Source organism: Rattus rattus, chromosome 3 (genome assembly GCF_011064425.1).
Source record: "Rattus rattus isolate New Zealand chromosome 3, Rrattus_CSIRO_v1, whole genome shotgun sequence".
NCBI classification, from domain to species: Eukaryota; Metazoa; Chordata; class Mammalia; order Rodentia; family Muridae; genus Rattus; species Rattus rattus.
In genome coordinates this window covers 100236867-100257502 of record NC_046156.1, presented here as the reverse complement: position 1 = coordinate 100257502, position 20636 = coordinate 100236867, and the positions used below count along the sequence as shown (strand labels likewise).

At 41.9% G+C, this 20636-nt stretch overlaps 1 protein-coding gene across 1 annotated transcript in view; it reads left to right on the top strand.

Annotated features, from left to right (window-relative positions):
* Positions 1-1115: 1115 nt before the first annotated feature.
* The window catches only part of Trpc4 (transient receptor potential cation channel subfamily C member 4), a 155287-nt gene continuing 135766 nt past the window's right edge, over positions 1116-20636 (top strand). The window contains exon 1 of the mRNA XM_032898421.1: positions 1116-1693. The gene's annotated coding sequence lies outside the window, so the exon portion shown is untranslated. The remainder of the gene's footprint in view (positions 1694-20636) is intronic.

The following is a 20636-nucleotide window of genomic DNA, read 5'->3' as shown; positions in this document are numbered from 1 at the left end:
TTATTCTGTTGTTTACCCGGTTTTCTGGTACAGGTTTGTTTGGTGTGCTGTAAAGGCCTGAGTATTTTGTGTGATGGACTGTGGGCTGTGTTCCCTCAAAATCCTATCGGGGGTCGTGCTGACCTATGAGAGGAACAGTTAGCTAGGGAGAAAGAAAACTTGACAATTACAAACAGTATTTTGAAAAGAACAACAAAACACCCAGCTCTTCACTCCAAAGAGTACACTTCAAAGTCAACAAATCCTCCTCACTCTGCAATTACTCTTAAGAAACAAAAACAAAAAAACGAAACAAAACAAAACAAACAAAAAAAAACACCTTGACTCATCTGAAGATGTTCAGAAACATGGAGCAGAGGGGGAGTCAATTAAATCTGGTGGCTGGGATGCTACAGGAAAGGGGGCGCTCACCACCGCTGCCCGCCTGTGCTTTGAGAAGAAAGAAACCTGAGAAGTGACAGCAGTAGGGGACTGAAGCCTTTTGGCAAACACACTGCCAAATTTTTTCCTTGGTCTTGAGATCATGACCGATAAAGGGTTCCCGAGTGTGGCAAGCTACATATACTTTTCCTCCTCTGTACTTTGATCTTATTTTTGTGTATGAATACTCCAGGGACTGACCAAGAGATAAGCTGTATCTGGAATCTCAAGATCAGAGTTAGATATGCTGAGTCTGGGGGCAGACACTGTGGCTCACCAGCACACCCACCTGCAGTGACCAGGACCTCCAGCTCCTAGACTGGCCCATGATTTGGGATTAAATGTGCGGGGAACTTGATTTCCAGTGCCAGTTGTTTAGAGGGAGCCGAATAGGAGTGGATGGGATGTTGGGGCTTATCATTTATTTATTGCCACTGTCTGAATTGTTGACAGTAGTGGCAAGCACATCCCTGCACTAGTAAGGGAAGTGTGACACCTTGAGGACAGGAGAGGGGGTGCCAGGAGTCCAGGGCGGCTGGCTACAGGAGTTGCCAAGGCTGGGTAGGGGGAGAGACAATTTGTCCCAATTCCTTGACCAGCTGCACCGGTGTTCCCTTACTACGGTAGAAGCAGGGCTTTCCAGGGTTGGGTCCGGTTGACAAGTGAAGTTTTGCACCCCTACTGTGCTCTACCAAAGCCTGGATCTGTGTATGCCAAGCATCCAAGACCTCGGGGTCTGTCCTGACCACCGACTTAGCTGAGTGACAAGCGGACGTGTGGCGAGCCACCCTGCTTGCTGGCTGACCTGCAGAGATGCTCCCCGGGTGGCGCGCTGAGGTGCTTGTGGTCCTTTATACCCGCTCTTGGGGAGGTGCGTGGGATGCGCAGACCCAGGATGGGTGGGGGCGGTCCTCCAGACTGCTCTTTGGCCACCTTGGGAACGCAACTTTTCCGGGGGTGTGGGTGGGGAGAGCATCAGTGCTGGGTGGGAGAGGCTGTCGTCCTGGGCACCCCGCCCCCTCCTGGGCCGCCCCTCCCCCGCGCCCCTGCTCTGGCTCTCCAGCATCCTCACTCCGCCCAGTTCTGTGCCAGCTGCGTGGGCTCTGGTTTCGTGCGGGTTTTTTTCCCCCTTGGAATGCTCCAAAAAACTCGGCAGCGACTACGGAAACCCCATCGGAACTGACCAGCTGCGCTAGCACCAGGCACAGCACTGGTGCCGCGCGCCCGCCGAGCCCACCGCGGTCACTTCAGCCACCAGATTGCAACTTTGCGGGTAAGAGAGGGTGCAGTCTCCGCGCTCCAGACGCTGGCCTCACATCTGAGATACTGATTAAGTTTCCAAAGCCGACTAGGAAACAGGCCCCCTCCTAGGAGGCGGGTATCCCTGGGGGGTTACGCTAGTCACCGGGGTGCAGCACCTTTTTAAGGTTCTTTTTTTTAAGGTTGCTTTTTTAAGGTACGGGGAAAGGTGTTCTCGAAGCTTTCTTTAGATGACCTGGGATGAGGGGGAGTTGGGGGGGTGCTCCCAGGCTCTCTCCGCATCGCGTTGTGAGACAGGGGTGAAGGCGAAGAGCGAACCCCCGGTGTGATTTACATGGTAAACAAAGGATCAGCCCTTTGTGCCCGCGGTGCTGGGGAGCTCGGTGCTTGTGTCCAACCTCCCTTGCGTTTGGAGAGGATGGAAATGAGATGGTCCTTGGGCACATACAGTGAGCCCAAGACTCTCCAACAGACTGAGGGCACCAAGGGAGGAAAGGGACCCACTGTTCAGTGGGTCCATTCCCCTCTGCGTCATTTTCCTTCTGTCAAGCAGCAAAAGCACTTTTAAGCGTGTGGTTGGACCAGGTTTGGAGGTTCCTAACTCGCCTGGCAACCGAGACTCCTGCTGAGCCAGGGACTCTGCTTGCTACTTGAGTAGACCGCTTGGATCCGTGGCGCAACTTGTTGTTTCCAGCTGCGAACTGCCTTTTGTGACTCCAGAGAGAGACAGAGAGAGATAGAGAGATGGGGGGCGGGCAGGGGTGGGTGGGCAGAGGGACCAAAGACCTTGTCGCTGTGTCCAGTGTTCTCCAGCCACTGTGGTGTGTCCCTGTTGACAGGGATTTTCCCCAGGGGAGCATTATCGTTAAATACCGCTGGCTGCTATAAAATGTTATCAAGTTACTTACGGAGGGAAGGGAGTAAGCTACCAAGCCAAACGAGTGGGAAGAGAGAGAGAAAAAGCTTTCACTGTGCCTTTAAAATGAAATCTTCTAACAGATTTGTAAAACTGTGATAAAATAAACCACCGAGACTCATAGGCTTGCTGGCTTTTCTACCGTGGTTATCACAATGCAAAGTACTTAAATATTCCTTAAGAAGAATAAAAGATTTAGCAGAGGATTTTTTTTTAAAGACTCAGACACTGAGAGTGGGAGTTGGCGGTTATGTTAACGGTGCTACGATTTGCTATTTAAAGTTATATTTGTAACGCCTACTTCTGTTCATCTGGACAGTAAACCAGGAAACATCAAGTTCTTAAGAGAAACAAAGTAGTAAGATATCGGGGTAATTCTGTCCGAAATTCAGAATTAGTATCAAAATTGGGTTTAACATGGTTATAGTGGATGAAGGTCTTTACAGTCTCTGCGAATCGATGCAGTGGTTTACGGGGAAAAAATCAGTCCACCAGGGCAAGGCAAATGGGCATCAAAGGATATGTGAGTATCTTGGATTAAGGGGTAGCACCAAGAGAGGGAGAGTGCGCCGGCATGGCTTCTGAGTAAGACTGTAGTGAGCAGCTTTGTCTGAACTTCCGATCTGAATCTTTACATGGATCGGCGGGAGGAGGAGAGATAGACATGCCAAGAAAGGCAAAGAGACCAAACCCTAACAGGTTGGTGAAAGGGGTATCATCAGAGTTGCCTCATAGTCCTTTGAACGGATATATGATGATGACAAGATTTGCAAGTGTGAACTTAGAGAAGTTAATCCGTTTAATCTGGAAGGCGCGTGCACATTCAAGCGAAGCATGTATTATCAAAGCTGGACGGGAGACAAACCTGCCTTAGCTAAACCTGCCAAGCCCGGATGGCCTTTACGAGAACCTCGGATCTTAAGAAATGAAGTACGTTTTAGTTTTCCTCTTTACAGTCATCCTCAGAGATTTGAGAGGGACTAGATTTACAAGCTTCAATTTTTTTTTTTAAAAAAAAATCTTTTATTTGTATTTGTGTTGCATTTACCTCTAGTCGGCCAAGATCAAAACGGCCGATGGAATGTGTGAAGTGGCTGTTTCAATGAAGAAATAGTCACAGGCCAGATAGCTTTTCACAGAGTAGCAGCTGAACCAGTTCGTAGTTTATGGACTTGGACCCATGGAAGCTGTCGGCTTGTCCTTTGTTTAGTGGGCCTCTGAAGGTCATTCTTGTTTAGTGTATATCCTTCAAACCCGAAGAACTGCAACCACCTAAAGAGCTAAAACCCTGCCTGGTCCAGCACCCACATCCAGAGAACAGAAACCCAACACGGTTTATAAACTATTGTGTCATTTCGGGCTATAGTGGATAGATAAGGCTGATGGGTTGGTTTTTCGTTGCTCAGTGGTCCTATCTACTGGTATTTGCACAAAATACATGGCATTAAAACTTTACTTGCAGTAATCAGCCTTAAACATCGCTGGTTCTGAACCGAAGATGATAAGCAGGAACTATATACACATTGTATTTAATACAGTCATTATTTTTATGATACAAAATAATATTAAGAACCCTTTTCTGATCATCAGCATCACCTTGCTGTATTTTAAATCCCAGCCAATGAAGAGCTGCAGTCTCCATAGGAGTCCCTGCTTGTTATCTCTCTGCGTTAAAGGAAAAACCTCGAAGTATGCTTTTGGGTATACTCTGCTTGTATTCCTACATCCTTAATCTCCAGAATAACATGTCAGTTCAATCAACTAACATTCTATTTATCAATGGAAGATTAAAGTGAGGTGCCTTTTCTACATAGTAACTGTACCTTGGCAACGACAAAGATAAGTGTGCATGTGTCCAATAAGAAAGCTCATGAACAACAGAGAAATCAGAGGTTTCGCATATGAAAATGGACATGTGGTAATGACAAAGCAGTCACCAGGACCACAAAACAGGGCTGAATATTTTCTTTATAAAAAAAAGTCATTGTTTGATTTTCTTTTTTTTTTTCTTTAAACAAGCTGAATGAACCGAGAGTAGCAGGCTGTGTTACATTTTCTTCTATAATCATCAGTGCCAGACAGTGATGAGATCAGATTACAATGTGCATCTTGACTTCCTAAATTCTGTTGTCTGGGCTAATTAGAAACTGGCCTCACTGACTTATTTAATCCCATCAAGTACCATGAGCTTTCATTCTGATAACTTTTACTAAAACTGAAGTGGAGGGGACACACGGTGAAACCTGTGGCTGTGCTCTGTCCTTCCTCGTCCCCCATAAACCTTCAGTTTAACCCGATTGCACTTGGGCATTTATTCCCATCTCGTATGGCATGATTGGCTTTAGGGTTCGCTTTATTCTCCCCAAGTTTTCCATTTCTCACCCTTTCCTATGCCCAGCTTCACTGTTTTAAGAGAGTTGAGAGTATATATTTTTTAAACCGCAGACAGACACAACTGTGTTTTCAAAATGAGCACAAACTTAGAGCTGATCGTGGAGAATTTTCATATAATAGCCATGACATCTAGAAAACTCAAAGGTAAAGATACTTTCATTGAAAAATATATTGATTTAAAATTATCTTCTTCCCTGAATTATTTGGTAAGTATTATACCTTTTGAATAGCTCTGTGATAGTTCTGCAAGGTCAGTTTAAGTAGGGTAGGAAGGATGGCGGTCAGTCTATTATTGCAGTCAAGCGTTACACAGTATTCCTTCCAACATTAGCTTCTGCATAGCACACTGGTGTCACTGGATGGCTTCCTAAGATACAACAGAATATATATGGGCACAGCTTTATGCCCCAAGCTAAAATACACTTAAAGTTAATTTAGAAACAAATATAAAAGTATGCCTTTATCTAGAACAAAGCATTCTCTCTGAGAAGTAGTACCTGAAGTAAAATTAATGATAGGCATTAATTAAGTGCTGCCTGAAACCTGCTCTTACCCCTCTAAAGTATGTTGAAGAAGTTACCCTAAGTTATGCTTTGAGCCAGTAACAGAGAGAGTTGTAGTGTACGTAAGACAGAGGACAGCAGAGACGAAAGGGGGCCTTTATTTCTGACACTTGTGCCAGAAGTTCATTATCTTCCTTTCTGCTTTGATTTTTGGACTGTGATCATTTCTTAGCAATGTAGAAAACAAGAACTTCCCAGACATCATAGTTTAACTCTATGGTGAACCAATGATTTTACAAAACCATCCTGTGCAAACCTGTAGTCTAAGCACTCGGGAGACTGAGGCAGAAGGATCGTGAGTTCAAAAGAAGCAGAGGCTATAGAGTGTGATAACTTGTGACAAAACAACAACTAACACATACACACATGCATGCATAATATAGCCATATATACACACATATGCATATACACACACAAATACATACACACACACTCACACACATACACATGCATATACACATATAACATACACATACACACATACATATACACAAGAGCCTATATACACACATACACATGCATACATGCCCCAAACAACAACAGAACAAAAATTAAAACAAACCAAAGAAACCAAAAACCAAATAAACAAAGAACAAGAACAACAACAGCAAAAAAACCTTAAAAATAACAATTACATTTTTAATTCTTTCCTCAAAACTAATTATATTTTCCAACAATTTATTTCTTTGTTTTTTCAAATACTATAACATGGGAATAAAACCCCTGTTCCTTTTACCAGGGTAGCGTTAGAACAACATCCCTGAAGCCGAACAGGAGCTGAGCTGCTCAGCTCTTAAAGGCTGCCCTGTCTGTTTTCCTTGGGCTGGGAATTGAACCTAGGGCTTTGCAGGTGCTGTACACACACTCCAGCAGGACCCCAGACCTCACCCAGGCACCCCGTTTCCATTCTTGTTCTTCAATATAATACACATGGAAAGAGAGTTTATTTCCGTGAATAAAGTCCAAGATTACACTGTTTTATGAAATGTCAGGGAGAAGAGAGCTCTGAGATGAGTTTTCTCTCAATCCTCAGCATATCTTAACTGTTCACCTTATAAAACCTTCATGGAAAACACAGTCAGGTTAAAACATACTAGAGCCATATGCCATTTACCAATGCTGTATAGAGTGTGAAGACAAGTGGCTTTGTCATCATTATCTTCTGAAATTTTAACTAATTACTTCATGACCTTTGGTATTTGATACTCTAGAAGATACTTAAAAGTTGGTAAGACATTCTTAGTACTTTGATGTGGTGTTTCTAAGTGGTGTTTCATGCTTTTGGGATGGAAAGATTATATACGAAATCTATTGACATGCACTAAAAGATAACGCCTTTGAATGTATGCAATATTAATATGGAACTACCGCCCCCTTACATATTCAGTGCCTATTAATAAACAAATAATTGGATAGGCAGGCAGGTAGCAGGTAGGATCGTGAGTTTTCTGGTAGAGTTTTTGATGTTTGGAATAACTTTCCTCTTGTTCATGCCCAGAGCCTGTATTATGACTCTGGAAGTTTTGTCCTGATGGCTCAAGTATACACACAGGCAAAGTCCTCACGGGTGTGTCAAGTCCTGCTTCGGAACTAGACAATAAACACCTGGAAGAAACGAAGATGACGTTTGAAAGTATGTGAATTTGCAACAGGGATTTCTACAGGTGTTTCGCTTTTGTAATTAAGTGAGCAGGACTCTATTTTCTGTCATATTTTCATAACGTCATACTTGTGACGGATGACTTTTAGCATAGCTATTTAATGAAGCCTACCTACAATAATAATATTTCCCTTATGTATGTGTGTGATGGATGCCACGCAGTTTCTTACATTAAAAACATGATCTTCCAGTCATCATTCAACGGGTAAAGCTTTCAGTCACCGAGTTGCTCTGGGGAGCTCATCACAGGATTCCTACAACTGATCACCAATGTGCTTCGATTTGCATGTCGCTGTGCCAGAATTCCTGAAGTTTTCCACTCCACTGGGCTATGAGGGGGAAGTTAGAAATGAAAGAGCCCAGACACAGCTATTTCTCAGGAATGCATGCTTGAACCAAAAGAAGTCATAGCCTCTGTCCGTGAGTATATTTAGCAAATTAAGTTGAAAGTTCATGTCCTCAATTCGCCAGAACATGAAGAACCATTGTAGGTGGTGTGAGTTTTGTTTTATTTTTGGTCTTTTGCATGTGTATCACTGAGCTTTGGACGTTACAAACCAACGTTTATTCCCTTCAGAATCAGCGGGTTGGTCTACTCAATATTCATGGTTTTTGAATGAGTCAAATAAATCACTCTGTAAGGACTGATTTTTGCCCTTTCTCTGATGATCTATGCAACAGGTTTAGAGTGTTAAACGTATTTCTCTTAACTATTTAATACGAAGATGAAATTTTAATATTTGAATTAAATATGAAAATGTATCCTTCTAATATATTTGACTTTAGTAACGGGTCACCTACCAGTATGCATCCTCAAAATACGATGGAATGGTGAGCACAGAGGCTTAGTGTGTGCACGTTTGTCACAGGGTGGAGGAGAACTCATCCTGTCATACCTCTGAGCATCTGGTTAGGCAAAGGCATGAACTTATTAGTTCATGCTGAAAAGAAGGGAAGATGATACCCTGGTGACCACACTGAAAGCCACAGGTCCAGTGTTCTTCTGTAGCTGCAGTAGTTGGACAAGCATTCTGCTCATGTTGAATTCCTCCTACATACAAGACCCGATATACACAGGAATGCGTATACATATACACATCCATATGTTTATATATTTGAACACACACACACACACACACACACACACACACACACACACACACACACACACAAAGTAATGCTGGGAGATAGGCTCAGCAAATAAAGGCACTTGCTACCAAGCCTGATGACCTGTATGGTTTCCCTAGGACCTATATGTAACAAGAGAGAGCTGACTCCCATAGTTGTTCTCTGCATACATGTTGTAGTGTGACCTAACACACACACACACACACACACACACACACACACAATAAATTTAACTAAAAAAACCGTTAAAATCCTATAGTGAATGGGGTTTTTTAATGGAGTGAAGAATAGGATCCTGCTTATACCTTGACAGAATTTTTCCTCCCTGAGACTTCTGCAGAACAGTCAGAGTGCCCATCTGTAAGGACGGCTCCAATGGCCTTCAAAATTAAGGAGAAGGCACGTTTACAGTTAGACCTCTCTGTATGTTCCGTGTAAATTGGAAATGCTGGCAGAGGGGATGGGCTTACTTGTCTGTCTGGTTCATTTTAACCTCGAGGCTCAATGTTTTGATTTGTACTGCACGGGCACTTGGAGAGCTGAGCTGCGTTTTCGTGTAGCTCTCCAGAACGTTCCTGGAACAAAGAGAGCCAAAGATGATTTTCTCCCTTCATGAATAAAAGATGCTTTAATGAAAAAGTATTTCATTATAACGGTACTTACAATAAACATCTTTCCATCAACTGAAAACATCAATAGCTTCAACCTGAGAAGCAAGAGTTGCCTTGAATCTGTCTATTCTTCGCAGTGAATCACTAAACCAGAACTTAAACACGAACTGGACGAAATAAATACCCAACTACTTTCCTTCGGGGTTTTCCATTGCCGTCCTTGAAAATTGTGTACAATTGTGTGCCAAAAGTCACTCCCTTTTAGCATAATGATCATAATTATTCACAAAACACAAAAGGCCTATTTCAAATTAACAGTCTGATAAAATAATAATATCTGCAAAGAAAACATGCAGCCCACTGAGAAAAATCTAAACAAATCTTGTGTTTGGGTGACATAGAAATGTATGGATCCAAGGCAGGATTGGTTTCAGTTTTCTTAAAGCAAGTTTTTCCGGCCAGAGAGTTACTTTCCTCCTACAGATCTTGAGACAAACTAAGATCCTCCCACCTTATGGACACGATAGGATCATGAGTCAAATACTGAAATTGATAAACGAGTTCTTTCATTCACAACTCAGATTGCAAAGTGCTCAGATTTGAAAGTGCTCTGGAACTTGCAGAACTTAGCCAGATCACTTTAATCAGAGCAAAGTAAGTAAGTACACGACTGAACCTGAGGCAGCGTCTGACCTCAGGGTCGCATGTACTTTTGGCTCATCTCAAACACTGGATAGCGTCTATTGCATGATGGGAGTTTTGTTTTTAGTTTCTAGTTAGTCCTGGGACTCATATGCTTAGAGAAAACCACAGAGTCGCCAAGCAAAACTGCAGATTCTCTGCTACCTCAGCCAGGCCAGGCCTCTCCCTATATAGGGATGGGATAAGCTTTATATTTATGAACTCTTAGGAAACCATTGGACGATCATCCTGATAGACCACTGATGTTGATGTATTACTGAGATTGATGTTATTGATACAGTCTTTTACAAGTCTAAAAATTTAATTCCTACTTACACAATAAGTACATTCAATTTATTTCCTTGATACCCTCGGCAACACTTTGAGCATTGACAATTATTTGAAATGTATATACACAATTAACCAACATAGAATATATATCTGCTTAGTGAGCTCTTTTCTCTTTATTGTAAAATAAATGCTTAGCTTTTGAAAAAATACATCCACATGCATTTTGTATGGTGAAAGAAGTCTGGGCTGCATAGATTAGTTTTGGTTTTTGAAAAACGATTATTGGAGCTGAAGAGATGGCTTGGTGGTTAAAATTGCTGGGTGCTCTTACAGTAGACCCAGGTTCAGTTCCCAGCACCCATCTAGGCAGCTGAAAATTGCCAGTCACTCCAGATTCAGGGGCTCTGCTGCCCTCTTCTGACCTCCGTGGGCTCCTGCATGCATGTTTTGTATAGATAGAAATGCAAGCATTCTCTCTCTCTCTCTCTCTCTCTCTCTCTCTCTCTCTCTCTCTCTCTCTCTCTCTCTCTCCACAGTTAAAAGGAAAAGCAACTATTAATATATTTTGTTTCTCCTTCTACTTTTATGGTTGCTTTAATCTCTTCCTACATTCCTCCAGACATTCCCTCTCCCTACCATTCTTTGTGCTTGTCCGGCCTTGCTCAGGGGTTGAGTTCTATTTTGTGTATCTACTAGTATATGCTGACAGTGAATTTTCTGGTCTTTTAAAACATTTTTTCCTGTCATGTTAAAAGTTATTTTAATTGGTCAGAGTGTCCTATTCTGGAAACTCATTTTCTTTCTACACTTTTGTGGATTTCAATTCATACGTGATTCAATCGTTTCTGTTGGGAAGACAGCTGTAATCTTGAATTATTTATTTTTCGCTGTATTTATCTTTTACTTAATTGTTATAAATTTTCTCTTAATATTTTATTTATTGTTTTTGTCTGTCTATTTTTCTGAAGCAGGTCCTCTCTCTATGCCTCTGGCTATTTAGGAACTTACTGTGTAGACCAGGAGGCCAGAAAGGAGCATCAAATGCTTCTGGAACTAGAGTTACAGATGACTGTGAGCAATGCATCATGTGGGGGCTAGAACTGAACCCAGGTCCTTGAGAAAATAGTTAATGTTTGTAATTGCTAAGCATTCTCTCCAGCCTCTAGCATTTTATTTCTCCATTACAGTCATAAATGCTCATGTCTAGATATTTTTTTTTTCTTTCTTTTTTTTTTTCGGAGCTGGGGACCGAACCCAGGGCCTTGCGGTTGCTAGGCAAGTGCTCTACCACTGAGCCAAATCCCCAGCCTCATGTCTAGATATTATACTCCACAGCACGTTATCAACATCCTTCAATTCTTCTTCTAATGTTATGGTCTTTGCGTTTTTATCTGGGCATTTTTTATCATTCCGTTTTCCCAAATGACATTTCCCCCACATTCTGTCATACCTTCTGTTCAACTAGTTTCTTGGGTATTTTATTACTGGTACTCATATTTTTGCAGCATTCTTAAATTTCTCCTTATCTTATGACCATTCTTGAGTCTTACATGCTTTTTAAAATGGACATTGATAACTCCAGTAAGAAAGTTTTGTATAGGTATATTGTCATGGAATGTTTCTTTTTTATTTTAAGGTAGAATGGATATGGTAGGAGGCTGGAGAAATGATTCAGTGCTTACGAGCACTTGAGACTCTGGTAGAGGACTTGGGTTCAGTTCCCAGAATGCACATAGAGATTCACACCATCTATAATTCTAGTTCCAGAGTATCTAATGACTTCTTTTGGCCTCCGTGAGCATTCCATGTACATGGAACACAGACATACTGTGCTGGGTAGTTTTATGTCAACTTGATACAAACTATAGTCATTTTGAAAGTGGAAACCTCAGCTGAAGGAACCCACTAGCTTAGCTTGTGGACAAGCCTATGGTGTGTTTTCTTGATTCCCTATAGATATAAGAGGCCTAGTTCAGTGTAGGTGATGCCATCCCTGGGCTGGTGGTCCTAGGTGTTACCAAGAAACCAGATTAAGAAAGCCATGGGAACAAGCCAATAAGCGGTATTCCTCTATGGCCTCTGCCTTAGTTCCTGCCTTAAGTTCCTGTCCTGACTTCCCTGGATGATAGGCTGTAAGCCTTAAGATGAGACAAACCCTTTCCTCTCCATGTTACTGTTGGTCATGGCGTTTCATCTCAGCAATAGAAACAATAACCAAGACAATGAGTATCAGAAAAATTGCAAAGCTTTGTCACCTTCCTCCAGGGAGGGCGGTTCATCTTCTACAATGAACCTTCCGTGAGAGCTTAGTCATTGTAGCCCATGAATTTGGGTGACTAGAGGCATATGTTTGGACTTTGCATCCTGGTTTTGACTCCATTCTCTAGAATGCAGGTTTTCTGAGCATTTGGGATAGTTTAATGAAGCCAGTTCTTCAGTGCAGGTTTGTGTAAGTGGCTTTCCCTTAGTGTAGCAAATGGGGGAAATAAATGCAGAAGTAAAGCTGGAGAGATGGCCTAGCGGTTAAGAGCACTGACTGCTCTTCCTGAGGTCCTGAGTTCAATTCCCAGCAACCACACAGTGACTCACAACCATCTGTAATGGGCTCTGATGCCCCCTTCTGGTGTGTCTGAAGACAGAGACAGTGTACTTACTTATATAAAATAAATAAATCTTTATCCAGGCCACAGTTTTAGTGGTTCTAATCCATTGATTGTCATAGCCTTTGGGCCTGTGTCACAGTACCACAGTAGAGTCAGGTAGCAGTGTCAACTATTTAACTCATGTCCCAGAAGAGAAACAAAGAGAAACAGGAGGAGACCAGCTCCTCACAGACCTCAAGGGTATGTCCCCAATTACTTAAAGGGCCCTCCTTAGGTGTCATCTCTTAAAGATTTTACTCCTAACCAATAATACCTAAGACGGAGGACCAAGCTTTTAACACTTGGGCCCCTTCGAGAGAACTGAATGACAAATTTGGTTTGTGAAATCGATCAAAAACTAAGCTTTTGCAATTTTCTTTCTTCTTTCCTTCACTGAAAAGCCTCAAATTTTTAATAAGTATTTTAAGCAAAACCCCACAGAATGTAACGCTCACTCCTGTTTGTCTAGCATCTCACCAAGACATGGAGGGCTTCTGTAGGTGGTCCTTCTCTTTGTCAGGGTTTCTCCATCTAAGATGTTAGACCTTCAAGATCCAGGTAAATTGGAAACCATCCATGTTTTCAGTTCTGTTGCTTTTCCTAATGTTTTCAGAAGAAATGATTCCATCACCACAGCACAGTCAAAAGGGTGGTATTTTCACAAAATTTGATACTTATTTCAAAATGTTAAGCTAAGATGTCTACAAGAAAAACATTCATATGATAAAATAATAATTCATAATTCAACCCATAGAGGTGACTACAGCAAAAATATAGATACGTTTAAGGTCATTAATCTACTATTTCTTTTGTAATTGCTACCAAAAATAATGCCTTGTTTAAAAAGTCACCAACTTTTTGACACAGAACTTAAAACCCTTGGAAACTACTTTGCATTAAATAAGTTCTATGTTCGTGAAATAAGTTCCATGTGATAGGTCCACCTATCACAAATAAGTTGTAAGTTCTGAGTAAGTAGCTCTCTTGTGGAAAACAGGCACATCATTAACTATGCAGAAATAGAAGCAATATAAAAGCAGTAGTAATTTGACCTCTTGTTGAGTTGAAATATAAGGCCTGCTGTTATGAGTAAACTTCTTTTGAAATAAACACAAAAACAGTGGGAAAGTGCTAGGAATCACTCGTCTTTGTGATAAGTTGATGCAATGTATTTGCTGAGTTTCCACAGATAGACCCAACACTATATTGAGTGCCAATTAAAAGAGACTTTGCAGACCTGTCTACCACCCATTCATCATTTCTATCAACAATGTCACTATTAAAACATTTGATCACTATATGTACTCTGGATATTTAATGTGACCTGAATGAATCAGATCCTGTTTACGCCATGTGAAATGTGGATTGTCATTGACATGTTTGTTCATTGGCTGATTGGTTTTAAATATAAACTATAGTTGTGATCTGTGACCAAGGGATGTAATATCATTCAAAGGGGATACTGTCTTCCTAATCCACCCTTGATCACGACTGCATCTTACATTGCATGGACTCAGCTCAATCCTGATGAACTAAGGTTTACAGTGCACGGCCTCAGCTCAGTGCTGAGGTATTAGGGTTTATACTGCATGGCTCTGTATTGCTGTAGTAAGAGTGAGTGTGGGAGTTCCAATATTCTAGACCTGAGTACACTAAGTGATCTTCATCCATGCTCCTTCTAATTTAGTATATGTCAAACTCAATGAAACTCCTCCAGATGGTCTTCCCAGAAGACAATGTAGAACTACAGATTAGACTCTGCTGGTTGGTCATGTCTATAATGTTCTTATCATCAGCCCACAATTGATGTCTTGACTGAAGATAGTCCTTAACCATTTGAAACCATGTGTATCACCACACAAAGGAGCTCCTTGCATGGGCAACAGCACAAAGCTCACATAACCCAAGACAGATGCAGCTTTCTTTCCAGAGGGACATCCTGGCTATCAGCTCTGAAATTCATCTGAGCTGTGTGCAGCCATTGCTTATTGACCTGGACCTGCAGAGAAAGGTGAGAAAATAAAGAAGATAGGAAAGTTTGGGATCAGAAAGTCTTGCTCAAGCTGATGGTTAACACAAACAAGTGTACTAAGGGCAATGGCATCTCATACGCAGTTTTCAGGGGAAAATGGGTCAGAATCAGCAGAAAGCTATACTATGATGGGACGAAGTCAGAACTGAGATAGTCAAACAATACCAGAGGAACACAGGATATCTCAAGTGCCTTAAAGATCTAAATACAGCGGCCTTGGACTGATAACTCCAGTCTCTTCTGGAGGGGTGAAGGGGAAATCAGGTTTCCATGAGCTGAACTCCTTTGAGTCTGTGGCCCCAGCCTCAGACTGGACCTTGGCAAGTCTGCTCCTGGGCAAGGACACAAAACTAACATTCTCCTTGTCCTTTCATCAGGACCTTTGAGGGAGCCTGGGTTCAGTCTGGTCTCCAACAGATTACTATTATTCAGTAGTATGCATTCCATGGTGTGGGAAAACCATAGTTTCCAGCTCAGTTGGGATAGCAAAATGGACTAGGTGGAAGCCTCATTAACCCATAATTTCATTTTACTCCCGAGTTTCTCTCCTATTAGCACCCCAAGCCTACATGGCTAAATATGCATCGTCTAGGGACTTCATATGTTTCATCTAGGTTCTGGCGATGGTCTGTGGTAACATCTTAGCCAGCTTCCTGGTATATTGAGAGGAAGATATACACACTTCCCCACAGGTGGTGGAGTGCCTCCTAGGATCTAGGAAGCTACTCTTCACTATGCACCAAATTAGCAGACACCTTCACCTGAGCCTTCAAAGCTCCCAGACTCCACTAAGTACACATATGAAACACAAGGACCACATTTCTGTTGCTTACCATCATCTACTTTTGTGAGAGCAATCATCAAATCGTCCTCTCCTTTTATTTTCAGATGTTTTAAACTTGATTCATATAAAGTTTGCTTCCTGGTTTAAATTTTGCCTGGGCAGCCTGCCTAACAGTGGAAAAAAAAATCAGTTCTTCATGTTTTATAGGTTGTCAGTGATTATCATGTGAAGGAAATCATATATCTGTGATCTTTTGAGGCTTGTTTCCCTCCCTCCACACAGTGCCTCTGAGCGTCATCTCAGGGCATGATGGGTACCAAAGGTTTGTGTCTGTTTTGTATTCAGTACGGATGCACCAGCTTATATTTAACCACTCAACCACTGGAGGACATTGGCTTACCTCCAGGTGGTTTTTTTTTTTCCTGTCGCCAATAAAGTTGGTGTAACCATCTGTGTGGGGGATATCTTCATTTATCTGGGCTACCTGCCCAGTGTGTAAATGTTGATTCATCCTGTTTATGTCTTTAATAAAGAGCTGTTTCTCGGAGTGTCTCTCCTCTGTAGAGTCCCACCAGCTGTGCCCGAAGGATCTGGGACTCTCACCTCTTACCAGCAACCTCGGGTCTTATAAATTGTTTTTTACTTGAAACATGCTATTAGCGATCCTAATGGTATTAATTTGCATTTCCCCAGTGTTTAGCGGTCCTAAATACTTTTCTCCATACCCCCTTGCTATATGGATTCCATGTTCAGCACAGGGTCTCCGTTTGTCTTTTGTCCATTCTCCGAGCTCTTCATATATCCCATGGACTGGATGTTTGCCAGTCACTGGCTGGCAAATATTTTTGATTATGTAGAATTTTCATATTGATCTTAGGAAATGTGTTAGTTTTGGTGAAATCCGGTTTGCCATTTTCCCCACCAATATCATCTTTTCTTTTTATTTCCTATCCCCCTTCTTCCTTTTTGGCAGTGCTTGGGATTGAACTTAAAGCCTCAATTCACTAAATGAAGCAAGCCCCTTACCACTTAGTCAGATTTACTTCTGTTGATATAATAATATTTGTCATAAAATAATATACATCCACACTTTATTTTACAATATATTTCTAATATATATACCTATATTCTTCTAGTGTTAAGTATTATATATATTTACTATATATACATACAATTTACACACACACAAGCGCGCGCACACACACACACACACACACACACACACACACACACACACACACACCAGGTACCTGACAGTAATGATGAAGAAGCAGGATTTAATAATTGATGGATTTCTTCTAGAAACAGCCTACATTTTATTCAATTTTTTATCATCCCGGTGTTTCTACTGACATACCCCATCGGCAGAGTTGCAAAAGGAAACACAAACATCAAAACACAGGAAGGTGAATTTCATTTTCTGGTTGCAGAAATTCTGTGTCAGGTAAAATGTCTGTCTAAAAAGCCATCCTTTAGACCTAACAAATAAGATCGCCATTTTCCAGGCTCAAATATGACTGGTTTGTAGTAAAATTTCCTGAAAGGATTTGAGCCCGATTGGCAGAATTTGATGATTAAAAACGTCTGAGAGATGTGGTAGTGACACCATATATCTCGGGGGCTGCTCTTCATGGTTAACTTGACTGAACTTAGAACTCCCTGGTTAACACACTTCTCGGTATGACTGTGAGAAAGTTTCCAGCAGGGTTACCTGAGGAAGTAAGATCCATTTTGAGTGTAGTTGGTGTTAGTCCATGGGCTGGGATTCCAGACTACATTTAAAGGAGAGAGCTGGGGAATGCTAGCTCTCTATCTACTGGCTTTGAGACGTGAGGAGACGCAGCTGTATGCTCCTTCACTTTGATCTCTGCCGTGCCTCCCCTCATGATGGACCATAGCTTCAGTCCAATGTCCTCGGCTGGACCCTGGAAGCACCCCATGTATGTGGCATACAGATATACATGCAGACAAAACACTCCTACACATACATAGACTAAAATTAAATATTAAATCTAAAAATTTAGGGAGGGCCAGAAGATTATAGGGAAAGTATTCAGAGTCCATTATACACACCTATGAAATTGTCATGGTGTAGCTGAACCCACTCCCTCAGAAAACATTCCATCCAATAAGACAACATTTCTTTTTAAAAAATGTTTCCGTCCATCTTCCCTTTTCAGAGGCTTCCCTTAAGCCTCTGAATATTCTGGATAATTGGATGTGTCCCCTTATTCATTACTGTTTTTCTTTATTTTAAAATTATGTTTCTCTTCCTGCAATAAAGGCTGTTGAGAAGAAAAAAAAATTATGTTTCTCTCTGCCAATTTCTGTAATTTCTTTTAAGTATACCTGTGTAATTGTGTGTATGGGGGGTGGGGAGTCGGGCCCTAGAGGCCAGAGGCATTGGACCTCCTGAAACTGGAGTTGCAGACAGTTATGGGCCTGATGTGGGTGATGAACATGAGTCCTCTGTTAAGTCAGTGTGTGCTCTAAATGCAGAGTGATCTCTCCCACTCCTTGATTGGCATAAATTCATCATCCATGTGCTACGAATCCCATCTGGTACATGTAGCTTCTCACATATGTAGTTTCCATTCCCACAATTTCAGCTTCGTCCTTTCTGAGTTTCGATGATTCTCCTCACCTGCCCATTCATTCGCATTGTCTGGGATAGAGCTGTAACAATTTTGATATCTCTTTGTCATTGTGATTTGATTAGATGATAATCATTGTAAATTTTATTTTGTCAGATGCTCCACGTTTTTATGTCCTTGCAATTGATTTCGAATTTTGTTCTTCAACAGAGTTAAATTATAAGGAACAAACTAGCTCTCGGTGCATCTTGATTTTGATTTGATGAAAGTGACATATCACTTAGGAGCGGGCCAACTACATGCTACTCCCACACCAGGATCTTCCAACCCAATGGATTATTATGGCTTTTCATTCTGGCAAGAGTACAGATGCTTAGGTTTTCCCCAAACCTATTTTGTGGTAACAGGAAATTATATAAATTGCAAAATGTAAGTCAACTGGTTAAAAATGTCCACGTGGTACTCTGAGTCTTACATCACCAGGATGACGCTTGAAGGCAGAGTTCTCTGTGAGGGACTGAGAAGGTGGCTAGAGGGAGGTGTTGCTTAGGGGGGTGCCTCTGATGTCTACATGTGAAGAGAAGGAAGTCTGGAAGCAGATTGGCAGAAAGAAATAGATGAGCCTTGGAACTGATTTCAGTGTAAGCCATCAAGTTCTCTTGACTCAGAACATGATAACTGGCCTCCATGCTATGGGGAACTGGTCACTGTTTTATATGGTTCCATGTAGCAGAGGCATCAGCTGAAGGACCTGACAGCTAATGGCCGTCTCTAGCCACACTCCTAAAAATAGAGCAGCAAAGCTCTCATCGAACAAGATCTATGTGCATCAGAGGTCCACCAAGATGTCTTCCCCAAACCCTCAACTAATGTTATCCTGAGCTCAGCATACATATCGCTTTGTTAACACACTGAACACCTTTGGGCATTGACTACTGCAATAGACCCACACTTCCCACTCCTAATCATTCACACAGCATCTGCCTGTGTGTTCCTGAGACACATCTGTTAATGCTTGCCTCTCTTCCTATGATGTTTGAGCTTTGAAAACTTTTCATTAACCACCTTGGGCTGGGCATTTTTCTCCTGTAAAATAATCTCCCATTTATTTCAGAGACATAGTTTACACAAACAAAAGTGATGGGGACTTGTGGTCTCTCCAGGATGGAAGAAAAAGGCTGACATCCACTCATTTCCCTCTTGACATGGCAGTGCACCGAGCATGCTCAAGGGAACCAACTCCCTTTGTGCATTAGAACCAGAGCCCTTTCCATAGTGAAATGTTGGTGGCAGAGGTGGTTTGTTAGGGTTCATAGTGCTGATATTTTTGCTAAACAGGGTATTAAAGTTTATGATTATGACTTGGGTATGATAGCAGTCTGAGTTCTCAATGACCTGATCTGGCTCATTGTTATTTTATTGATGCTAAAAAATGAGTGTGACAGTGTGTTGGAGTGTGTGTGGTTGTGTGTGTGTGTATGTATGTGTGTATGTATTGTATATTTGAGCATGTATATGTGTATGTGTACATCTACATATGTGTATACATCTTCATGTGTGTATGTATGTATGTGTTTGAGTATGCGAACATCTGCATGTGTGTGTAAACCAGATGAGGGCATTATGTATCCCATTTACTACTCTCTCTACCTTATTTCTTTGAGGCAACTTGGAGTTTGATGTGTATAGCTAGGTTGCTAGCCATCAAACTCCTCAATCCTCCTGCCTCCACCATATTATCCACAGTGTTAAGGAATAGGCATAGGAGACCAGGTGGGTGTTGACATCCAACCTCAGATCCTCACATCTGTGAAACAAGTGCTCTTAACCATGGAGCCATCTCTGTTGTCCCAGATGTGATACCTTTAAACTTCTGTACTTTAGTGTTCTAAAATTTTTTATTTGAAAGAAATCTGGGAAGTTTGAGTAGTAGTCAGTAATCCCTCTGTAGATATATCTTTAGTTCTGAGTGTCGTCGGTGCTCTGAAAGGATCTTGAAGCCCAAGCAGAATTACTGTATCCTATTAGCTTGGCTGAGGGGAAGGGCAAGATGGGGGTTTAGACTACGAAGTTTTCATCAGCTGTGGAGATGCGGCAGTAAATGGCAGACAGGTGGCTGTGTGTGCTGTAAGAAAGCACTCTGTGAAAGTCCTGATGAACAAGTCAATAAGCAGCATTCCGCCAGGGTCTCAGCTTCAGCTCCTGCCTCCAGCTTCCTGTCTTCAGCTCCTGCCTCAGCTTTGCTTATTTGGTGATGGATGTGTCTTGTAAGCCAAAGAAACCCTTCCCTCCCAAAGTCATGTTTGCTCAGTGTCTTATCACAGCAACAGAGAAGCAAAGTAGGTCAGTGCCCCGGAAGTCACTTTCTGTGCTGTTCTTGAAGCAGTCTGCTGTAGTTTTAATGGATATCATTTTAAGTATTTCTTGGATGATTCTCTAAGACTAGAGCTTTAAATCTCAGCCCCTTTTAAAGAATGGGGTGTTAAATTGTCACACCCAGTGCCTCAGAGCCCAAGAAGGTAACAGAGAAGGGGCAGAACCCCTAGAGCAGTGTGTGGAGAGGAGAGGCAGGACCCTCTTATGCTTGGTACTCAGGAAGAGTTCTCTCTCTTCATTCTTCAGGTTGTTTTGAGGAAAACAGTGATTATAAGTCTCCTTTC